Genomic DNA, 6,000 nt, shown 5'->3' with positions numbered 1-6,000 from the left:
AGAATGAGATGAAGCAATATTATCAAAAACAAAGATGGCGGTTATGCATCGCAAAGCAAACAAGCGACATGAAATGTCTAGTCAAAGTGAATGGGTCAGAATTAGTGTATCGCGAAGACATGCTCGCCTATAAGTGAACACTCACCCCAAGAGTTCCCAGGTAAGAGTGACTGGTCCGATTATGTGGATTTGTACGAACACTCTAGCCTTAGACAGAAAACCCAGGGTATAGGCATTCACCCTTCCAGTTCGCACGTGTTCACACTATTAACCCAAAACTTTGACGGGATTTTTGAAATCCAAAGAGGTTCAAAACCATATAACAGAGGGTTCAAAACCTTATAACAGATGGTTCAAAACCTAGTAATCAATCATCCTAGAACAGATGATTAATTTTCAAAGCGGATTCGGAACCGAAGTTCTCGTTGTGGTTATCACCTAAGGATAGGTGATGTGCATGTTTTAAACTCTAAACACAAGATAACTTGTGTTAGGGTCCTAGAAAGTTATAGTCTAGGTCAAAGCATTACTAATAACCTAATTCCCTATAACCAATGGCTCTGATACCAACTCTTCTATCACACCCCGACCGCGTATAACATGCAACCGCGGCGGAAACGCCGGGGAGTGTTGTGGACAGAATTAATTGTTATACAACCATGGAAATTAAAGTTACATTTTATTTATTAAACAAGGGTAGTACATTGTCTTAAACAGGAAAACAAAGAGTTTATAACATAGTTAACTAAGTCTATCTTCAGTTTTAATCTCTAAGGCACAGGTCCGCCCTAGTATCGTGATCAACATCCTATGGAACAGCTCCTGAAAACACATGTGAAAGTAGGTACGTCAGCATAAAAATGCCTGTGAGATACATAGGTTTTGTGAAAATGGGATTCATGACTTGAGTTTAAAGAATGTTTAATAACAGTCAGTCATGAACCTTGTAATTCGTCTTGCTTTGTAAATCATTTGAAAAACGATAACATCAATTGATACGTATAGATAAGTGCAAGGTTAAATGAGTAACCAGGTAAAATGAGTTGAATGTAATAAGTTGTTTTGTAAGACAATGTTTTATGAAAAGTATGTTATTTGTATAAAATGTTATATGTCTAAACTGAAATGATTTAGATAACGCCAAGATTTGTAATATTATGCAAACATTTATATATAGGAAGTACAAGCGGCGTATCCACCATGTTTGCATCATATTACATACTCCACGTTACTCAAACCATTTACCCAAACCAATCCACCATGTAAATTGTTCATGTATAACCCCAAATGTCAAGTGTTATTGTGTAAACCATGTCAAATGTTTATGTTCAATGTAAACCACCAAATGTGTATGTCAATATCAACGTGTTTATGTTCAATGGAAATCATGTAATGTGTATCCCAAAATGTATCATGTATGGTAAGCAAAATGTATCAACTTAAACCATATGTAAAATGCACAAAACAAGTCGTTGAAGTAAAACGTGGTTTAAATCAACGTTATGTTCTGTGGAAAAATGCATGCTCTATTGATATTAACATTTATGCGGTATTGTAAACTATGCATACATCCAAGCCTTGAGACTGCGGCGATAAACCCTCAAACAAATTAAAGGTTTATCTAAGTTATGTATATCGAATTCGGTCATTCCTTCCAATCCTATCAAACCCAGGATTTCAGAAACGGGAGTTGTCAATTCCTATGGTACCACTACCTACTAACGAACGGAGTAGCTAATGTTAATGAATGTATTGTCCCATGTTTAAACAAACCAAATGTCATAACAAAATGAAGGCATGTGATGTAAACAATTGTACTAAGTATGCTAAGTAAACATACGAAGCAGAAATGTTCATGTAAATCAATATGTCCATATGCTGAGTAAACATATGCAACAGAAATGTTCATGTAAATCAATGTGTCCATATGCTGAGTAAACATATGCAATAGAAATGTTCATGTAAATCAATGTGTCCATATGCTGAGTAAACATATGCAACAGAAATGTTCATGTAAATCAATGTGTCCATATGCTGAGTAAACGTATGCAACAGAAATGTTCATGTAAATTAATGTGTCCATATGCTGAGTAAACATATGCAACAGAAATGTTCATGTAAATCAATGTGTCCATATGCTGAGTAAACATATGCAACAGAAATGTTCATGTAAATCAATGTGTCCATATGCTGAGTAAACATATGCAACAGAAATGTTCATGTAAATCAATGTACTAAGTACGCACACAATGGGCATACATAACATAAAATGTAATGAAATCGTGTACTATAATGTACTAACAACATAGCAGGCATATGATGTGAAACATGTAAAGCATGAAAGTAACAGATAGGCACATGTGTTTCACCCCAAAACAGTTTAGAAAACAGTAAAAGAGGGGTTCAATGTACTCACATTGATTCCTCGAAAACATGTAAAAGATGGGGTTCTATGTACTCACCTGAGATTGCTTTGTAGTTCTTGTATAATAACCAAATAATGCTAAAGATCACGGGATATCAAACGGCACCTAACAGGTAGCTATGTTAATATACCGGACCAAATCGGAAGGATCGGATAGTATGCGGGTTCGTAAACCAAACGAGTATAGAGACTCGTGTAATATGGTTTAACAAAGCCTACATACTAAAATGAAACTTAACCTAGGTGCTTGCGACCCATCACGACCCGTTTAGGTAGCTTATGCTACCTTACGCGTCGTTCGCGTAGAACGCGTCTGGAACGCCTAAAATCGTGACCACAAGGTATAACCTTGGAAGGTTATAGCTATGGTCCCCTAATGTGTTTGGTCGGATCCTAATGATCGACCAAATGGGTCGGGTTCGAAAGTATAAGCGATGGTTTAGATCGCTTACCTTACGACCCTATATAAGCACTAAACTAAAAGTGACGAGCTAAGCATGTTAGAACATGCTTAACTAAGTTTAGAAAATAGGTTTGACATCAAAACAAACGGCTTTGATGCCCACGAGTAGTTTGGTTACAAAATATGCAAGAATGCACATTTTGGCCGAAACTACGACTCGTCACTGAGCCTAGATAACGTGGTGATCAGTAGGTATAGTCACTACGGACTATAACCATCGTGATCACGCTCACGTTATGAAGTTCCATGAACTTCGCATCGACCATAAGCTGGTCAATGCAGAAAGTCAACAAAACGTCGACTTTCGGACTCGAAAATCGAATAAAAGAACGAAAGAATACTTACGGAGGGTCCCCGAATGCTAATCTAGACCAAAATGGCTCAGGTATGAAACAATGGTTCCAACTTAGAGCCTTAAGATCAGATTGTGTGGGTTTTGAGCAAAATGGGGGGGGGGTATTTATAGGAAAAGTGGAACCGTTAGGATCGTTTTATCGAATATCGTGCCACGATCTTGTGCGTACATGTGTTACATTGTTAGATTCACTGAATATGGCCCTTGGCCTTTGATTGGGTGAAAAGGCAATTGGACCTTTCGCGATTTGAAGAGCCAATCAACATTAAATGTGGGTTCTGCTGTACTGGGGACCGCTTACGGACCGTATGGACTTTGGCTTACGGTCCGTAAGCCCCTAGTTTGGCAGATTTACCATTTTGGTCCCTGCAGCACCAAAACTTGGTATTTGATGCGTTTTTGGCACGTTTAAGCCCCGTTAACCCCATTTCAAAGCTCTAAAATGAAGTTAAAGTATAGGGAACTTAAAATGTGCTCAAAAATATGTCGGATGTCGGTTCGTTTGGCCGTACGGTCGCGATGTTCGGTTAATTACGACGGAATGCGCATAAGCGCGAAAGACGATCCAAATTGCGCGACGAACGGATTTTTCTCATGCCATACACAAAGGCATAATATAAGGATGCTTACATAAATTTTTGGATGTCCGGATGTATCCAGAACGTAAGTTATGCGCAAAAGTGCAAACTTGTGCACTTTTTGACACTTTTAGCCCCTGAATGTTCCAAAAGTTTGTTTTAGCATACCAAACTCCTCAAAGCCTATTTCTAAGCTATGTAAAGGATATTTATGGTATGTTTAACTTATGGACATGTTCCGGAATGTTTGTTACAGTTCAAATTGGCATACTTTCGCAGTTTGTCAAGTTTAGTCCCTGTAAGCGAATTAACTTGTTTTTGCTATACCAAAGCCTTCAAAACTTATTTCTAAGTTATGTAAAGGTTATTTAAGGTATGTTGAGTATATGTTGATGTTCCGGAGTATTTGTCGCATTAAACTGAGTACGTTTTAGCACCAGTTAGCGTAAAATTCTCCAGAAAGCGATGTAGAGTTTGAAATTGAACAAAAGTTAAAATATGAAAAATGTAAAACACAATCAAACAATCATTGGGATAAAATAACATTGTTTTATTGATAATTGAACTGTTCATAATGATTACAAGCACAAATGTTACAAGTTGAATGAAATCATGGATCTTGGTTGTAGCTAGCGTGCCATTATACTTTAGAATTTCCAAGAAACCATTCCACTGAACTGGCAATGCATCGGCAAACTTAGTGACAACCTCTTCCGGAGTTACCACTACCCCAAAATTACCCATTTCACTCAACAGATGATAATATCGACTTGTAAGATCTCCTAGCGACTCCCTTTCCATACACATGAACCCGTCTAATTCCTTTTTGAGCAGATCATGTCTCAGTTTGCGTGACGATGCATTTCCATGGCCTCTCGCCTTCAATGCATCCCATAGACTTTTTGTCGTTTTGAATCTCACAAACTGATGATAAATATCTTTGTTTAAGGCTTGAGTTAGAATTGAATATGCTTTCTTTTCTAAATCATATGCCTTTTTATCATCGGCAGAAAGATCTCCAAACGTTGCGGCATTTGAACCGGCTTCTTTAAGTGCTTGATCGAATTCCGTGGTAAAAGATAACCACAACTCCGTGTTTTGCCCAAGAACATACGTATGGAATCTTTCTTCCCAACCCGGATACTCGTTCGTATGCATTAGTTTAGGTGGACGGTTGTTACTACCGGTTTCATTTTCGCTCAAAAGAAGACTTTGTATACTTTGATTTTGGTAAGTAACAATTTGTTGATACATATTTTGTGGATACGGCTCGGCTCGGTTCGACTCGGCTACGAAGTGAAGGCCGTAGTCAAGACATCCTCCTGTCTTGACTCGGTATGCTATTTACTTTGTAACAAATCATGTACGTGCAACTGCGTGTGTGCAGTTTGCATTTAGTATAGCTTGTTTGTTTTCTGTTTGTTGTTTGGCCCTTCTATGTTGAAGCCCAAAATGAGAAGTAGTCCAACATTGAAGAAGCCCAAGTAACAAAGCCCATGGCCCAAGTCTATGTGGGACGAAATCAGAAAGCCAAACAAGTGACGAAATCACTTGTTGGCGAAATCACTCTTGTGGTGAAAACACTTTGGCGAAATCCCATAGGTGACGAAATCACCTAATTTCGTCTAGATCTTAGATTTCGTTGACGTGTTTTCGTGGGCCACTGGTTTTCGTCACTGTGTTACTATATAAGCCCAGACAACAGACAGAAACAAGAACGAAAGTCTGAATAGATTTCGGAGCGAACACTGTAAACACACACACTGAGAGTTTATGAGAGCATCTTGTAAACATTGCTTTGTAACCGTTTCTACATTAATACATTGAGTGTTAATCGTTGAATCTTGTGTCTTACGTGTTCGTAACTTGGTTTAACTTACCCGTTTGGATTCTGCACTCTCGGGTTCGTCGGAAAACAAGGAATAGAGGTTTAACTCGATCCTCCGGGTGGATCTACAATTGGTATCAGAGCCTTGGCTCGATTCCTTGTTAAAACCAAGTTGTCTTCTTGTGTTTTCAAAAAGATTTTAATGTGTTTTTCATAAAAGGTTGAGTTTAAAGATTATATTTTTCTGAAAAACAGGTGTTAAGATCTTGAAAACCTTGTGATTTTGCTGTTTGTTTTTTTAAAAACCTTGTTAAATATTTGTTATACATGTTAGGATAAGGTTGTTTTTGA

The sequence above is a fragment of the Helianthus annuus genome, chromosome 16 (assembly GCF_002127325.2).
Source record: "Helianthus annuus cultivar XRQ/B chromosome 16, HanXRQr2.0-SUNRISE, whole genome shotgun sequence".
Classification (NCBI taxonomy): Eukaryota; Viridiplantae; Streptophyta; class Magnoliopsida; order Asterales; family Asteraceae; genus Helianthus; species Helianthus annuus.
Note: the sequence above shows the minus strand (reverse complement) of the source record.